The following is a 19,121-nucleotide window of genomic DNA, read 5'->3' as shown; positions in this document are numbered from 1 at the left end:
GGTTAATTTAACATGACTAGCTTTAAGCCTAGTTTATTGTGAGCTCGAGAAAAACTCCATGAAGTATAGATGGGTTACATAGTTACATAACCAGGCAAGACCAGCAATGGACTTGGATTTTAGGGAAAACTGAGTGCATATTAGCATTGGTATATATAAAAGTGTTTATTTTGCTTCCCCTAAGATGTCCTTGTATGTCATGAAGGTCTGAGATAGGACAAGTGAGACAGTATGAATTCATGTATATTCAGTGCATTTACAATGGCAATGCCTGAGTTAGTGCAAAACATAACTTTTCCAAAAGTTCCCTAGATCTTTTCCTGAGAGGGACTAGCTCAGTAACCTTTGGATCTACATCTAATTGCTGTTTACATATAGCTTTTTGCATGAAAATTTCATAAGCAACCTCCAAATTGATCAAACCAATAGAAGTATATGAGTTTTTCCTTTCTCAGCTGGCTCATAGCTAGCTCTGTTCATCAATCAAGCCAAACTGTGCCCTTGGCTTATCTCACTACTGTGGTTGTAAGAAGGTAAATCTTGAGCAGTGCTCATTAACTCATTTATTTTTCCACAATGTCTCCTGAGACCACTGATTTGATATACTGTACTTCTCATCTACTAAAATTATAACACTTCCTTTTCTTGATACAATAAGATTTCCTTTCTGATGGTTATTATCCAACCCTTCTGCAAAATTAGAATATATCTTCTACAATTTATTTCTTCCCTTGCTGAAAAAGGCCCTCTCTGTATATATTTTGTTAACATTCCATTTTCATAAATTATCACTCATCATCAATACAATATATTATATCAACAATGTTGAGGTATAATGACAGGATATCCTTTTGGATACAATACTGTACGGGCATTCAACTGCATTGTCAATAAAGTAGGCTCACACTGGTCCCAGAGAAGACTAGCCCATCCTCATGTTAAGTAATCACCTTGAAAAAGTAGATATCTAAGGTCCACTTAAATGAATTATTTTATATTGGTTTTGAAGATAGATGATGATAAAGATAACAGTTGAAAAAAACAAAACTTTGTATGGTATCATGAACAATATTTTATCACTTTGATGTGATCTGTTTAATAAGGAGACTAATATGCTTATTTGTTTCATACTAAAACCTGAAAAAATGATATGTATTTGATTCTTATTCCTGCCATTAAGTATTTGAGAATCCCCTAGACTCTCAGTCCTAGAGTGATAAGGTGAAATAATAGTGTTAAAGAATTTGTATCATGGTTCTACTTTAAATCATGGAAGAATAAATATAAATATGGAATTTTACATGCTGTCACTTCAATTTGCCATTCCCCATCTTTATAAATATCCTTTAGCTTACAAAAACAAATATTATTTAGAAGAAGGAATTCTCTACTTTATTGCTATGAGAATCAGAGAAGAAAATGAATATTATATTGTCTTATATCTGGGAGTAAAGTAACTTTCTAAAAATTAACTGATTTTGCCTTCAGTGTCTAGATATTTACCATTAATAATTTACTATGAGTATCATGACTTTAGGACAAGGATTCAGAAGGTCAGCTTATTTTTTGTCCCATGGAAAATACCTCAGGAATGAATATCAAGGGAGGAGAAATGTAATAATTCAGGTACTTTTATGATAAACAAACCAATTATAAATGTCCCCCAAACTGTGATCTGTTCAGTTTTTCAGCCCTTTAAATATTGCCTAAAATTATATTTCAAATAACTTCATGTAATTTGTTGTGGTTCTAACAAACTCAGGCATTGACATATCCAAGAATGATTCCTTTACTTTTGCATGGATTGCATTAATGGCAACAGACAAGTTGTCATAAAAGATTTTCTTGCTGTCTTTTGGTACATCTAATGTAGGGACATATGCACTAATCAGTGTCATTGTTTGAACTCCCTCCAGCCTCAATTTTAATGTCTTAAGCCTGAGGCTGACCATATGGCTCAAAAATAAGTCTTTTCACCTTCTAAAAGGTCACAGTCTATCTTTAGTTACATTTTTAAAACTGCTTTGAGCTTATGATTTAAGTACCTAGGTGACTTTCAGAAATGATAAATCTTTCCTGAGAATAAATGTGACTTGTTTACTGAGGAACAAAACAAAGCAAGCCCATGTATCCAAATACATTTTAATATGTTGGAAAAATATATCTTAAAAGTTATGGAATATTGAAATTTGAGGGATATTTTTAACTATTTTCACATGTAATGAGGAAGAATCAAAGTTATCAGTGACAAGTCTTTAATGTTGAGGAATCTAAATGAAGGCACAGTGGCATTTTCTTATCAGATAACGTACTTTCATCACCAATAATCAATTAGGAGAAACAAAAGCAAGGCTTCTGGGTGGCTCAGTTGGTTAAGCCTCTGACTTCAGCTCAGGTCATGATCTCGTGGTTTGTGGGTTCAAGACCTGAATTGGGCTCTGTGCTGACAGCTCAGAGCCTGGAGTCGGCTTCAGATTCTGTGTCCCCCTGTCTCTCTGCTACTTCCTGGCTCACACTCTTTCTCTCTCAAAAATAAACATTTAAAAAATATATTTTAAAAAAAAGGAGAAACAAAAGCAATGTATTTTAAAATTTCAAATTCTGGATTGGAACTGCCACAATTGTTGATTTTTAATAATTTTTCTTTTTCTTTGATTTTTTTACTATTTTCTGATTTTACTCACATTTCAATATAAAATTCTTGACAAATGAGAAAGCAGAAATTCCTCTTTTTTTCTTTTTGTATTCTGGGTACTATTTCTTAATCCAAAACACCAAAATTAGTAAAAGGAAAAAAATGATTCTCAGTTGCAAGTTATTTTACATTCGAGAATTTAATAAAATGATATGAAATGAAATAAAACTTTTTCTAAAAATCATTATGTTCAAAATCTAAAACACAAAGTCTAGATGAACACTTCATTAAGTGTCCAAAGTGTGTTCAGGACCTGAGGGATTTCCCCTGCCTTCTTCAGACCAGATACTCCCAATCTTTGAGTCACTCCGGTCTGAAGAAGGCAGAGATCAGAGACATACTCTCCGAAATGTGTAAATTGTGTAGTGATCACAAAAACTCTACCCTGGATGCCTACAAATCTGCAGTTTACCTCCTACTATCATTTCCCATTCCTTCATAAGGTTCTCTGACTTAAACTTTGTTCTCCGTGTAAGTACTTCAGCCTGATCCACATCTAGGGTAGAGATGCTGATCATTTATTTGGTTCCTGCCAAGCTCATCATTTCAATAGGAACTGATTCTTAGACACCTAAGACTGCCCCAGTAATATCTAAATTTAAGTTACCTTCCTGAAGGATGCTATTTCTCCTAGTCCCGCTCACAGTTGTTGGTTGTCTTATTTTTTCTGTTGGTCAGTTGTGAGACTCCTTCCATCCATACTGGCCAAGTATGCAAACAGACAAAACCCTAACATAAACATGCCTTTAAGAATATATTTTATGAGTGTTTTCTTAATACTTGGAATAACATGAATGTATTTTTTAAGATCAATATATTTTCACAGGTAGTTATAAGGGTGTTCCTTCTCATGGGATGGAAATGAGATTAATAGACTGTCAATACCTGAAACTAATATTGCACTGTATGTTAACTAACTGGAATTTAAACAAAAACTTAAAACGGTCAATAATTTTCTGGGTTTTTTAAAGGCAAGTCAGGCCAATATCTACATGCCCCTTCCCAAAAATATGTGACTAGAGTGGGTAAGAATAGTGTGTTCTGTCTGTAAAACTTCTGCTGAAAGATTTCTTGGTGAAAAATTTATCCTTGGTTTTTGTTGTTGTTGTTTAAATAAAAAATTAAAGAAAACAATTATCTATCAGCATTCCAAATGAGTTAATAGACCCGGGTGACTGAATGCCCTCACTGGATCAACATCCTAAATTTACAATCACTTATCTGAGAACTCATCCAACACACACACACACACACATACACACACACGCATGCACGCTCTATATATCTTGTGATTACAACAATCAAAGTATAGTCTAATCATGGAAAACAACTACAACTTTGGGTGTTGTTTCATAAATAAATAATTTTCTTAAAATACATACTTACAGAAAGTCATACAAATTATAAGATTTGTATCTGACAAACTATTATAAAATGAAAACATCTATTCATTTACATCCAAACAACAAATACAATATTAAAACATTCCCAGAAGATTCCTCTTTAACCTCTCCTAATCTCTATATTCCCTTTCCCCAAAGGTAACACCACCTTAATTTCTAACATAACAGATTTATTTTGTCTCTTTTGAACAGTATATAAGTGGAATCATATGATATGTATTAGTTTGTGTCTGTCTTCTTTAGCTTAACATTAGATTTGTAAGATTCATCCACATAGTTTCATGCAGCTGAGTCTGTACATTTTCATTATTGTGGAATATTCTATTGTATAAAAAAAACAATTACCCATTCTAGTGTTTATAAACTATTTGGTTTTCTAAATTTTAGCAATTAACTAAAACAGCTATGGAGATTCTATACATATATATTGGTCCATATATATTTACATTTCTGTTGAGTTTGTGCTTAGGAATGGAGTTAGTAAGCCAGAGGACTTGCATTTTTTCAACTTTATGAAATAATGACAAATGTTATTTGAAAGTACTTGGACTTACACTCATACCACTAGTGTAGAGAATTCCAGTTGCACTATATCTTCCTCCACACTTGGAATTTTCATTCTGTTTAATTTTAGCAATTCTGAACACAGCATAGTTTGTAACTTTTTTATTTTAATTTGCTTTTGCCTGGCAACTAAAAAGAGTCTCTTCATATATTTTTTTTCTTTATATTTAGGTATTCTCTTTTGGGTAGAGTGTTTGTTAACGTCTGTTGTCTAATGGATTGTCTATTCTGTCTTTGAGTTGTTTTTATACTCTGGACTTAAGACCCTGGGAGTCATACATATGGACAACTGTCCTACTTTGTCTTTCATTCTCTTCATTTTTTCTATTAATGAAGGGTTTATAGTTTTAATGTAATCTAATTTAAATGTTATTTACTTTGCAACTCATGCTTTTTATTACCTGTTGAGGAAATACTTTTTCCTTATCATGAAGACAGTTTTCCATATCATCTTTTGGAAGTTTTGTTGTAATTATTCAAGTTGATGGAAGGTAGAAGATGCATTTTTCTAAATTATTCAGTTATTTTATTATCTTTTTGAACAGAATATCCCTTCCATTTCCTCTGAAGTTGTATTTTTGTCATAAACCAAGTGTCCGTTATGTTTGAATCTCTTTCTAGACTCTTTAGTCTGTTCTATTTGCCACATTTTTTTTTTTCAAAAACTCATGCTGTGTCAAATACTCTATTGTGATCATTTTGATATCTGTTCAGGCAAGTCTTCCTAATTTGCCCTCCTGCAGGATTATTTTAACTCTTTTTGGCTTTTTAAAATTTTTTTTCAACGTTTTTTATTTATTTTGGGGACAGAGAGAGACAGAGCATGAACGGGGGAGGGGCAGAGAGAGAGGGAGACACAGAATCTGAAACAGGCTCCAGGCTCTGAGCCATCAGCCCAGAGCCTGACGCGGGGCTCGAACTCATGGACCGTGAGATCGTGACCTGGCTGAAGTCGGACGCTTAACCGACTGCGCCACCCAGGCGCCCCTCTTTTTGGCTTTTTAAATATATTTTTGGTTAGCTTGTCATTTTCCCTAAAATAAAGGTTGGACTTTTGACCAATACTGGAATAAAGCTATTTATTCAATAACTATTTGGTCAATTTAGGGAGAGATGATGTCTTATTAATATGGCACATACAGTATTTAATATAGATCTTCTTTGATTTTATTCCTTACATCTCCCACCCTCTTTTTTTTTCTTCCTGACTTACTATACTGGCTTTTATTGCAACCTATATAAATGATAAATCAAAGTTTGAAAGTGTTCATTCTTGTCTTATTTCCTGATGACAGAGGAAAGCTTTTAACATTTCACCATTAATTATGAAATTTCTTCTCATTGTTGTTTTAAAAATACCCTTTATCAGATTATAAAAAGTACTTTCTTTCTCGATTGCTGAATTTTTATTATAATGATGATGATGATGATGATAATGACGACTGTTAAATCTTATCAGATGTTTTTTATGAAAATCTCTAAAGAGCAATTTTATTCTTTATTCATTTGTACACTCTTAATTATTTTTTTATTTTCAAAACACTTCCACAACAGTAAATATTCTTACAATGTAATTTATAGTAGTACCTTATTTTTGTAGTATATAAACATGCCATTTCATATTTATTCAGTTCTTAGCTTTCTGAAGTTTAGGCTGACTCAATATGTTTAAGTGACATAAAAAATACTGCTAACATCCAGTTCTATATAATTTTGGGCACCTAATTTTTTCCTTAAATTTTTTCTTGATATAGACGTATTGAGTCAGATCATATATATTCTTAATTCTTTAGCTAAATATTGTGAAACTTCTCCTAATAATAATTATACTAACCAGCCCTTCAGCTGGTAGTATCTAAAGCTATTCCATCTCCTTATACTAGTTATTGAATTTTAAAATATTCTTTGCAGCATGCCATGTGAAATTGGTATCTCATTTTAATTTTCATTTTACAATAGACTTTTTAATTGGAAAGATAGATATACAACTATTATTTGCAGAACTATTAATATTAAATTTTGGCTTATGAAAGAGATAAATCTGTAAAATAGGAAATAGACCAAACAACTTGTTGCCTCAACTTAGTGGGGCTGATGGCCTCACTTTCGGAAAGTTCTAAGCATCAAATACTTTTGATCTGGTTCCAAATCAAAATTTTCTCATTTTTTATAAATGATTATACAAGATGTGAGCTATATAAACAAAATTTCTTTTAAGTTGCCCTTAATCAATCTACAAAGAGAATTATATTGTAAAATTGCATTTGATGCATAAAATATGTCCACCTTTAAATCCAAAACATGAGATAATCTCTTACTTTTCATAGAGAACCTTTAACATTTTAAACATATTATATAAAAGACCAGTGAGTGATATTTTTACATTTCTTCTAATGATAAGTTGTTTATATCATTCATAACACTAATTCTTGTTCATGTACCATGAAATGCTTCAATTGAGACCTTTTTTTAGATTAGCATTTATTTCTCAGTTCTCTGGTCACTTTTGCCATTACTTCATAGATGATTTCACAACAGAAATGCTGAAGAAGCAAATTCACCTGGCCTCTACCTGAACTACAAACAATATCCATGCATTATTTTACATTCTGTGTTAAATATGAATCTTTAAGTGCAACTCCAATCGCTTCACCAAGATGCAGAAGGATAATATTGGCAATTTATAGCTCCTTCTGATAGAGAAGAATATTATATAAAATGTAAGGGGTGGTTCCCAGGTGCTAGTTTCACGGTGATTTACAGTATGATGTTGTTTCCTTGCCTTTTACTGCAGGGAGTTAAATAGGAAAAGATTTATTTTGCTACTTGTTGTATTTAATCAAGATTTTTAGAGAGTGAAAGACAGCTGTCAGTTGCTACGTGAAATGCATGGCGAAAGAAACTTTTATTAATTTTTAGATAGTAGATTCAAAGTAATTTTTATTTCCTTCTGTAAGATGCAGGACTTAACTATATGATCACATTTTTAAATGGATACACTTTCAAAAGCAAGCCAAAAAAAGCTTTGGAAATAAAATATGAAGCTTTTCCTCACATAGATAAAATGACAGTTACTATACTGAGTGGTCATTTAATAATTACGATGATTATGGCCATCTAGTCTGAAATTTTCTGTAATCACATTTTTGGTTTTCTCCTGAGATCTGTCCCTTGGAATTGAAGAACTTGTATATCAATCATTTAGTATATAATGTTTTGAGCCTCATAAGAATAAAGTACCAACTTGTGTCTAGACGCGCGTGGAGAATATAATATTACACAAAGACGTGCATACAGAGCATTACTCACGGGCCTTTGGCCACAGTCTAGTAAAACCTCCCTATAATTCACAAATGATTGAGACAATTCTTTGGTTTCCTGGATGGATAACACATGGATAACACAGAGTTAGAGTCATTTCTAACTCTGCAGTTCCAGCCAAAGTATTTTACGTTCTTGCTGGAGGAGCCCCTGGCAATATGATTTTCTTAGCTTTAAGTTTGGTTGTATGACTGAAGTCTGTAACAGTAAACTTCTCCTAAAGAATAAGTTTCCCAGAAATTAACTGGCACTATGCCAGTGTTCACTTTTACTAACTGAATCTCCATATATTTAATGCTTTAGGATTTGTGGCTAAATCGGTATGTATGTAATTTCCAGACATACTTTGGCTTTGTCTTATTCACGTGAGCGTTTTTCATTTATACTTACAAATGTCTTAGGCAAATGAACACCTACACTAATGTTCTTGCTTTTTTCTACTACTTGGAGTAGATCTGTCCTATTTTGGAGTTCCCTTGATGTTTAAGATCATCCTATGACTGATCTCAAAAAGAGATACAAATTTGTTGCACCAATTTCCACCTCCACCAGCAAGTTACGAGAATTCTAGCTGATATCATTGGTACGACTTGCTGCAGTGTCTCTAAATTAATCCAGGCTGCTGAGTTTGTTTTGTTCCTTCTGGGTTAGAATTTGCATTTTGTAAATGATTAAAGATGTTGAGAATATTTTGTATTCTTTTTGGCCTTAATTTGGATCCTCCATTATCTACTGGGGTTTTTTTTTTAATGGATTTATAGGTTTACCTGATGTAAGTTTTTCTTTTTTTAAAACAAGATATGCATAGTGAAAGTATTTTCTCATAGTTGGTGACTTACCTTTTCAATCTCTTACTGGTGCCTTTTAATGGATAGACCTTTATAGTTTCTGTATAATTTATCAATGTATATTTTATTGTTTGTGCTTATTGTTTCATGTTTAAAATCTGCATATATATATATGTATACACATATGTGTATATGTATATGTATATGTGTATATGTATACACACACACACACACACACACACACATATATATATGAAGCTATTTTCCTGTAATTTTTAGTGAAGCTGTGTATTTCACCTTTCACATTTAGGTCTATGAACTATCTAGAATTTGTTTTGTTTAGTGTGAAGTTATGATCAAAATGTAGTTTGTTCTCATATGTATACACCCATGTTTCCCAAGTTCACTGCACTTGCATCTATTTTGTAGTCAGATGGCCTTTGTGTGGGTGTTTTCTTTTTTCTTAATTTTTATTTAAATTATTGTTATTTAACATATAGTGTAATACTGGTTTCAGGAGTAGAAGTAGTGATCCATCACTTACATATAACACCCAGGGCTCCATATAGGAAGTGCCCTCCTCAATTGTGTGGGTGTTTTTTTTTTTTTAATTTTTTATATGTTTATTTATTTTTGAGACTGAAAACATGAGCAGGGGAGAGGCAAAGTGAGAAGGGGACAGAGAATCCAAAGCTGGTTCTGTGCTGAGCCACCCAGGTGCCCCATGTGTGGTGTTTTCTTGATTCTCAATTTTGTGCAAGTAGTCTATCTATCCTTGAATGGATGCCATACTGTTTTCATTGCTGCAGCTTTATAATAATTATCAAAGTTTTCAAGTGCAAGTCCTTCGCTGTTGTTCTTCATTGTCTTTAGAATTTTCTAAGCTTCTTTAAATTTTCCATTTTCTTATGAATTCTAGAATTATCTTTCCCAACACACCATTCCCCATACACAGGAAAAACAAAAAGAACAATTTTTTGATATCATGATAGTGATTGGATTGAATCTAAAGATCAGTTTGATAAGAATTTTCAATTTAATAATTTTAAACCACCCAAACATCAGTTAGGTATCTTTAAATATTTTTCCTGTGTATCTTTGTTATACGTATTCATAGGTATTTGATCATTGTATGATTTTGCAAGTGGTGTTTTTAAACTCCTGTTTACTGATATGTCATTTATAGATAGAAAAATCCACCCTTTTTAGGTGTACACTTTGATGAGTATGGACAAATGTATACAGTTGTGAAATAACTATTAGTTATTTCCCTATTGAGAAATATATCCCTATTGAGATACAGAATACTTCCATCACACAAAATGTTTCCTTGTATCACCCTATGGTTAATACCACTCCTCATTCCTAGCCCATGATACCCACTGACCTGACTTCTATTCCATTGTTTTGCCTTTTTCCAGAATGTCAGGTAAGTAAACTCATATAGTATGAGTACGGTGTCTGGCTTCTTCCACTGAGCATGATGCATGTATCTGAATTTTTTTCCTGTATATGATTAATTGTATTATACTGCATGAAACTACAACAATTTATATGTCCATTCATCAGTTAATGAACATGTGAGTTGTTTGCAGTTTGGGGCTATTATTTATAAAGCTTCTATAAACATGTGAATGGACATATGCTTTCTTTCTTTTATGCCATATGGAAAATGTATGTTTAACTTTATAAGAAACTGCCAAGAAGTTTTCTGAAGTTGCTGTACCCTTATGCATTCCCATCAGCATGTGAGTTGAGCGCTTCAGTTAATATGCTTCCTTGTCAGCATTTTGTCATCTTTGGTTGCTGTTGTTTTTTAAATTTTTAACCATTTTTATGAGTGCAGTATCTCTGGGTGTGGTTTTAATCCCCTTTTACCTAAAGATCAGTGATGCTGAACACCTTTTCTTGTGCTTATTTGCTATCCGTATCTCTTCTTTGGGAAAGTTTCTGGGAAAACCTATTGATCCCTCATTTTTTGTGGGTTGTTTTTCACCTTATTAACAAATTTAAAGTGTTCTTTATATACTTCGGATACAAATTCTTTAATGGATATATATTTTATAACTGCTGGTTCACAACTTGGTTAGCAGAGGGCAGGGTGGATTTTAGTTTCTATTTACTCCGTTAGCCAGGTGCAATTGTGCAGCAAACATCCCACAAAATGTATGCAGCAGCCACTGGGTATTTTTAGGAGGGTAACTCTTTAAGTTTATGATACTGTTAATTTCTGTTTGATCTAATTTTCTCTGAAATACATGGTGGACATTTCTTGTCTGGGTTTTAATTTTAATTGAAGAGATGGAGTTTATTAATGAGAGAACAGGATAAAGTGATAGGAAAGTACACATGGTACCAGGAGTGAAGAAGGCAAATTTACAGAAAACATTTGGGTTTTCAAAGGGATGGATTAGTGGATTTGGGTCAGTTATGGCTACCATTCTAAGAGGCTATGTCATTGGGATTGTTTATGTTTTCATCATAAAAATGTGTATATTGTTATATAAATCTGCTTTGTATGAGACATATTAAACATTTGTTGGCAATCATTCAATTCAATGACCTTCGTGATTTAAACTAAAAATATGATGCTTTAAATATGAGATTAAGCCATTTTAATATAAGGTCACATTTAAACTAATTATATAAAATCATTATGTCTCAAATTTTCCTTCTTTTAAATTTTTACTACTATTTAGTCCAGCAGAGATTTCAAAATAAATTTTTAATGTTCATTTTCTTTAACTTTATAATTAATCTATATAAGCTATTTTTTTCTTTTTTGGCAACCTAACTAAGATCTTTGCTAGAATGTCTTTTTTTTTTTACCCCTAAGGATTCATTAGCTATTTCAGAAAAATAAAACTTGGTAGAGCAGCTAATAGAAGTATAAAATTATTGTATATGAGTTATGGAATTTATATCAAGCTAATAACAAATGGTATATTTTTATTTCTGTATATACTCACATACTGTATGCTATGTTTAATAAGAGAATATAAAAGATGAAGTATTTATTTAAATATAAGCATATTCTGGGTAATGGTCTTGGAACCCCAACCATGTTACCCCTCTGACCAGGGTTGAAATATATAATGAATTTCAATTATATTTGATTTCCAGATAAACACATTTAAAAAATATAAATGTGTCTATTCAATGTTTGGGACATATATGTAGTATAAACTCTACTCTAGGCTTTACTGAACTCCAGATAAATTGGACCATAAGCTGTTCCTTAAGTATCACAAGTGTTACTGAATCCCAAGTTTGGCTGCCCATCACTCAAAAGGCCAATACTCAAGAGATGAGTGTTGATGAAAGGAATTTGAACTTTACTCAGGAGGCTAGCTATCTGGGGAGAAGGTGGACTCTTGTCTAAAAGCCAACTCCGGGGGCGCCTGGGTGGCTCAGTCGGTTAAGCGTCCGACTTCGGCTCAGGTCATGATCTCGCGGTCTGTGGGTTCGAGCCCCGTGTCAGGCTCTGTGCTGACAGCTCAGAGCCTGGAGCCTGTTTCAGATTCTGTGTCTCCCTCTTTCTCTGACCCTCCCCTGTTCATGCTCTCTCTCTCTCTCTCTCTCTGTCTCAAAAATAAATAAATGTTAAAAAAAAATAAAATAAAAGCCAGCTCCGATGTTTCTGCCTAGCCAAGAGTGTTTTAAAAGGATGGGGGTCAGGGGCGCCTGGGCGGCTCAGTCAGTTGAGCTCTGACTTCTGCTCTGGTCATGATCTCACAGCTCATTAGTTTGAGCCCCACCTTGGGCTCTGTGCTCAGCTCAGAGCCTGAAGCCTGCTTCAGATTCTGTCTCTCTCTCTCTCTCTCTCTCTCTGCCTCTCCTCCTCTCACAGTAGTCCAGTCTGTCTACTCTGTCTCTCTCTCTCTCAAAATAAATAAACATTAATTTTTTTAAAAAAGGAATGGGGGTCGTTAATCAGTGAGGGGTGTAGTGGCCTGTAAATTCTTCTGATTCTATGTAGATTTAGCAGTGCCTATCTATAGTTTTCAGGGCTTGAGGGTTGTGTGAAAGGTCTAATTCCTGTCCTGTGACATGCTTTCTATTCTCCTCCTAAAAAGGAATGTAAGATTTATACATACACAAGGAGGGTTAGTAAATCAATCATATAAGCATAAGAATACCTTTTAAAGATCACCATGCTATATATGAAGAACAAGGCCGTCTCACAGGTACATTTACCTTAAGGTCTTGTCACTGTCTATTTCCTATGCATGAATGTTCTTCACCAGAATCCACTCTTACTTTCTTCCAATCTCTGCTCCATCACCTTCTCAGAGTGAGACCTGTTCTGACTGTACTATTTACAAGGGCAATCCACCCCTCACCCTGCTCTACCTTTTTTGTTTTTCCATAATAATTATCAAAAGCCTTCTTATAATTATTTTATTTGTTGCTTATTGAATATCTATCCTTGCTGTAATGTGAGATCCATGGAGGTACGGATTTTTCTGTTTTGTCCATGACTATACCCCAAGCATTTAGAACAGTGCTTGGCCCCTAGGAGGCATTAATAAACATTAATAAATGAACTAATGAATGCACAAATAATGATCTAAACATTTAGAGAAGAAGGTTTTTTGGGTTTTTTTGGTGGTAGATACATGGATTTGCACAATGCACAGAAAAATTAATGTTACTAACCCATTAGAATAAGATTAAGAATGTTTCCACATGTGTGTATTTGAGTGCCACTGCAATATTTTTATTATTGAGCTCACATCATAACTCAGCTTATTTTTTCCACAGCTGCAATTTTTAAGTAGTTAAAAAAATATTCTGACAAAGGAGCACCTGGGTGACTCAGTCAAGGGTCAGACTCTCGATTTCGGCTCAGGTCATGATCTCACGGTTTGTGGGTTTGAGCCCCATGTTGGGTTCTGCACTGATGGTGCGGAACCTGCTTGGCATTTTCTCTCTCTGCCCTTCCCCTGCATGCACGTTCTCCCTCTCTCACTCTCAAAATAAATAAACAAAAATGTTAAAAAATATATTCTGACAAAGCTTATTTCTCATTTTAGTGTCTATACATATCTGAATAAAGCTTGTAATGATCTAGGCATATTCTGTAGGATATATGGTTTTAACTACCTATGAATTATTTTATACAGTGCTCTCTCAAACACCAATAGCAGGCTAGCTATGAAGTGATTTATCAATATGCCACTTTGCCTCTGTGCAATACCTTGCCTCCCTTTCATTGAAACTGTAAAGATTTTGAGGATCTTCATTATATTTCCCAGTTTCTTTCTCATATGAGAAATATGTAATTATAGGGGTGCCTGGGTGGCTCAGTTGGTGAAGCTTCCAACTTCAGCTCAGGTTACTATCTCACGGTTGGTGAGTTCAACCCCACATTGGGCTTTGTGCTGACAGCTTGGAGCCAGGAGCCTGCTTTGGATTCTGTGTCTCCCTCTCTTTCTGCCCCTCCCCTGCTTATGCTCTGTCTCTCTCTCAAAAATAAATGAACATTAAAAATTAAAAAAAATACATATGTAATTATAAGTATTAGAGTTGGGAGTATTTTCACTGCTTTTGATAAATATGGCATTAAAAATCTCTTGACAATGTTGCATCATATAAGTAAAAGTATTCTCCTTTGCACTGGTTGCTAAAAACTCATGCCATTCGGTGCACATTGGACTAACATAGTAACCTCTTTGATCCTGACTTCATAATTCTTTTTTTAGTATTCTAATTTTTTCTTGATTTTTTCATTTATTTTTAAGATGTTGTAAATGTAAATGCCTGTTTTAAACTATATTAAGTATTTTATGGGGGGGAAAAAAAGGACATGACTAAACAAATGAAATAAATGAAGAGTATCATTTCATTGAGCATTTTCGCCTGTACACCTGACAGTATTCAAGATGTCATCCCTGGCAGACCCATTCCGATCTCATTTACTTCTCAGCATTGCTGCACAGCTTCACTTAGGGACTATGTGCAACCTCCATGGGTTATAGCAATTATCAGAAATCATTCTACATAATTCCTAAAATTGTTAGAGAAATTGAATGTCCCAGAATTAGGCTACTAATTTATATAATTTCAAACCTATTACTGGCTATGTAGCAGGTATTCTAATGCAGTGGTTGAGTTAAAACTGCGCTCGGTAGGGGCACCTGGGTGGCTTGGTCAGTTAAGCGTCTGACTTAGGCTCAAGTCATGATCTTGTGATCCGTGAGTTCAAGCCCTGTGCCAGGCTCTGGGCTGATAGCTTGGAGCCTGGAGTCTGCTTCTGATTCTGTTTCCCTCTCTCTTTGCCCTCCCCTTCTCTCTCTCTCTCTCTCTCTCTCTCTCTCTCTCTCTCAAAAATAAATAAACATAAAAGAAAAAAATAAAAAAGGACCACACTCAGTAATCCTAGTGCCTTAAGAGGCATGACTCCTCAATCATTTTCAATTCCCACCCAGTCCTTCTATACTCTTTTGTGGATGATATTTATTCAAGAAATAGCTATTTTAGCTTCCATTAAAACCCTCCATCATTCTAAGCCATTTTAGACATGAATTGGTCAAATCTTTGCTTCTCCAATTTTGTCTTCACTTCTGTTTGACATTTCCCTTACAAATGATAATGCCTTATTTTTTAGTCACTCTCCTTTGGCTGACTAGAACTTGTGAAATTAAACATCTGAAAATCAGCAATGCTAAGGATTTTGTAAACCCACAAGAAACATTTTCTTTTCCATTTTTCCAACTAAGACAGATATTCACCCTGAGATTTAGATTGTATGACTTAGATGGACAGAAAACTTTCCACTTCAAAAAAAAAATTCCATTTTAATAAAAAAAAAAGAATACTTTTCCATTTGTGACCCCAAACCATGCATCATACTTATGGAGCTTATTTTACAAGACCATAATAATTTTTCCTTTACTTTAAAAAATTATATTCAACAAAGGAGCTAAAACATTATAGCTTACCATATATTTATGAAGGGTTTATGTGCCTTAATTTCTGGATAAGAAGTACATAATAAATATTTTTAAAACCTATATTTTTAAAAATCTCAAACCACAGGTTATATTGTTAATTTTCTAATCAACCCATTTCAAAATAATAGCTCTAATGTTTTATTCTGAGCATTTCCATTGAATTTTCTCTCACTGCATATCACATCAAAAATCTAATTACTCATTGGGTATGGAAAACCACTAGCTTGTGTAGAGAAAATGTTTAGATACGAATTAGCTTATTCCCCACCCAAGACTCTCCTTATGCTATATAATAGACAATATATTTCTGGCATAGTGTCAATATTTGTGCCTTGCAATTTATTTGATCTAGCAATTTAGGACACACCTGTGCCGTAAACCCAGTATTTCATGATTTCCCCATGTCCAGCATTGTTGTTTTAGGTTTCTCTTCCTCTCTCAACTCAAATGTGAAAACTGTCATGAAACCCTTAGGCAATTCATTTGTTCTCCTTCATTGCTCTAATAAGGTTGAGTGTGTACTTCTATTTCAATACTCATGACACTGTATTTGTATTATACTTTTCATTAATATGTTTATGGAAAATGAATGGGATACAGAGCACTTCTATGAGCTGTTAAAACAATGACAAATAAGACAAAGGCCCATATCTCTGGGACAACCACAGTGACTTCAAATTCTTTACATCATCAAATTCTAAGTCTATTATGGACAGATATCATGGATTACTACTCATTTTTATGCTTGTAGTATTAGCAAGTTGCTAGACATACAGAATAGAGATGATATTCAATAAATAATGACATGTAAGACTGGTTGGGAAAACGAAGAAAGGAAGCTAACTGAAATCATTTCACGAAATTAACATTACCGTAGGCAGTTTCACATGAGAGAGTATTTGAACAAACAAGTATATAGTTGGAAAGGAAGAAAAGCCTGGTATTTGACCTACAACATAGGCATCTGTGAGACTGTGCAAATTAGCACAAGGTCTCTTCACAATTATTCCATAAGAAAAATATATCTAGATCATAGTTCTTAAGTATGAAACTGTCTTAACTCTCACATTAAACGAATTTTACTTACATCTCTGTGAGGCTTGATGGGAGATTGATGTTTGTCTCTCTTACTTCTACTGCCACTGAACAGGGCTGTGCAACCTGCAAGAGCATAAGTGTTCCATGTTAAGTAGAAAGAGCCCCACATACAGTTGGTTAAACAGTCAAGAGAAAAATCTCTATTTATGTGGGAGAGTGGGTTGAGCAGCATCCCAGAAAGGAATTCTGGTTGTTTATATATATTTTTTGGAGGGTGGTTAATTGGGATCTGATTTTTTCCTCCACACCAGTTCAGAAAATGAAATCAGTAATATGCGGGGCATCTGGGTGGCTCAGTGTCCGACTCTTGATTTTGACTCAGGTCATGATCTCATTGTTCATGGGCTCAAGCCCCATGTCAGGTTCTGTGCTGACAACTGCAAGCCTGTTTGGGATTCTCTGTCTCTGCCTCTCTCCTGCTTGCTCTCTATCTCTCTCTCTCTCAAAATAAATAAATAAACATTATAAAAATACTTAAAAAGCAGTAATATGCCTATCACCTATCTTGACTCTGGAAGCAAACAACTCTTTAGCTCTAAATTTGCCCAAGTTATTTTCAGTGGCTTTTGTCCAAAGGACCCTGAATTTATAGAGTTCAACAGAAAGGAAAGTAGGTAGACTTCTTTACAGATTTTCTGAGGGAAGCAAAACCTCTAGAGAAACATGGTGATTGAAAAAAAAGTTTCAAACAAAGTAGGACATAGATGGGAGAACAAGCATCTAGACCAGATCAGATCAAAAACTCCTGTGAGAAGAGAAACTAAATATTTAAATATTTAAATCAGAATTCTGTGCACATTTTATAGTTATTCACATAAAGTCTATAAAGTCGAACTAAAAGGACTTCCATATATACAACCCCCACTTCCTGTTGTGTTGATTCAGTACTTTCCAGTAATCACTCAACTATCTTTATAAAAGTCTTGAGAAGTCCCCACAGGTATTGGTGGAGATCGATGTCAAGATCGGTTTGGTGCTACTTAACTATCTGTCAGTATTCTTGTGTGTAAGGCATCAGTAACCAAGAATTCTAATTCTAACAGACTTCTGCATAGTGCCTGGATAAGCTACAGTATATATATTCTGAAAAAAAGAAAACATGTGAGAGAAAGATCAAATTGAGGAATGTTATCAAATTTAATGGGAGATTTGGTAATTTACTCTCCCTAAGAAAATAGCGTTTTGAAAAGACAAGACAGATGATTGAATAAACTGGGGAGAAATGGGCCATGACTGGGATGCAGACTTGCGCCATCTTGTGACCTTCAATCCCGTAAAGAAATACCTATGCTTGATCTTGATTTTTTTTGCTATTCTGTACAATTATTTTTATCAACCCTATAAAGTGTCTTTTGAATTGGATTTTAATAAAATTGTTTAAGCTGATTGTAGCTCATAGTTGAGGACTAAAGATACAGTCACTATGTCTGTGCACAAACAGAAATCTGATACTGCTTTATTTCACCTAGTAAATGTAATTAAAAATACAGGTGCAAGACAGACATTAGAGCAATGAATAAAACTGCACATAACTGATTCATGCAATTCTAGGCAGAGACTCCTTAAAACAAAGCTAAATTAATAAATGAATGAATGAATGAATAAATAAATAAATAAGTAAGTAAATAGGTTAAGGCTAAATGTCAATGTCTGCTTTTACACAATCCTGACTTATTATATCAGAATAGTCAGAAGAAACAAAGGTGAAATGTGTCAGAGAATTTGATAGTGTGAAATAACTAAGAATATTATACAGATCATTCACTTCATTATAGCATTTTGTGTAGATTCCAATCAGTACATTATTTTACAAGAATTTGTGTTTTAAACCTAAACATAGTAGCCAAAGTATGTTTTGAGATTGAAATAGAAATGAAAGAAAATTGTCTTCTTCATCAGCATTTCATCTCTGAGGGAGAGGTCTTTTCACTCATTTATCCAGACTAAATAAATAAAAATAATAATTTATTTTACTTAGAAATTATTTATCCTGGAGCATCTAGGTGGCTCAGTCAGTTAAGTGTACAACTTCAGCTCAGGTCATGATCTCATGGTTTGTGATTTTCAGCCCCATGTCGGGCTCTGTGCTGACAGCTCGGAGCCTGGAGCCTGTTTTGGATTCTGTGTCTCACTCTCTCTCTGCCCCTCCAACCCCCCACCCCAACCTTTCTCTCTCTCAAAAATAAATGTTAAAAATTTTTAAAAAATAAATTATTTATCCCAAAGAAAAAATAGAAAATTGAAAAAATCTGGCAAATCTAATTTTTCTCCCATAAGTAAAATAAGGAAAATTACA

The sequence above is a fragment of the Puma concolor genome, chromosome C1, assembly GCF_028749965.1.
Source record: "Puma concolor isolate L17-30 chromosome C1, mPumCon1.1.hap2, whole genome shotgun sequence".
Taxonomy (NCBI): Eukaryota; Metazoa; Chordata; class Mammalia; order Carnivora; family Felidae; genus Puma; species Puma concolor.
Note: the sequence above shows the minus strand (reverse complement) of the source record.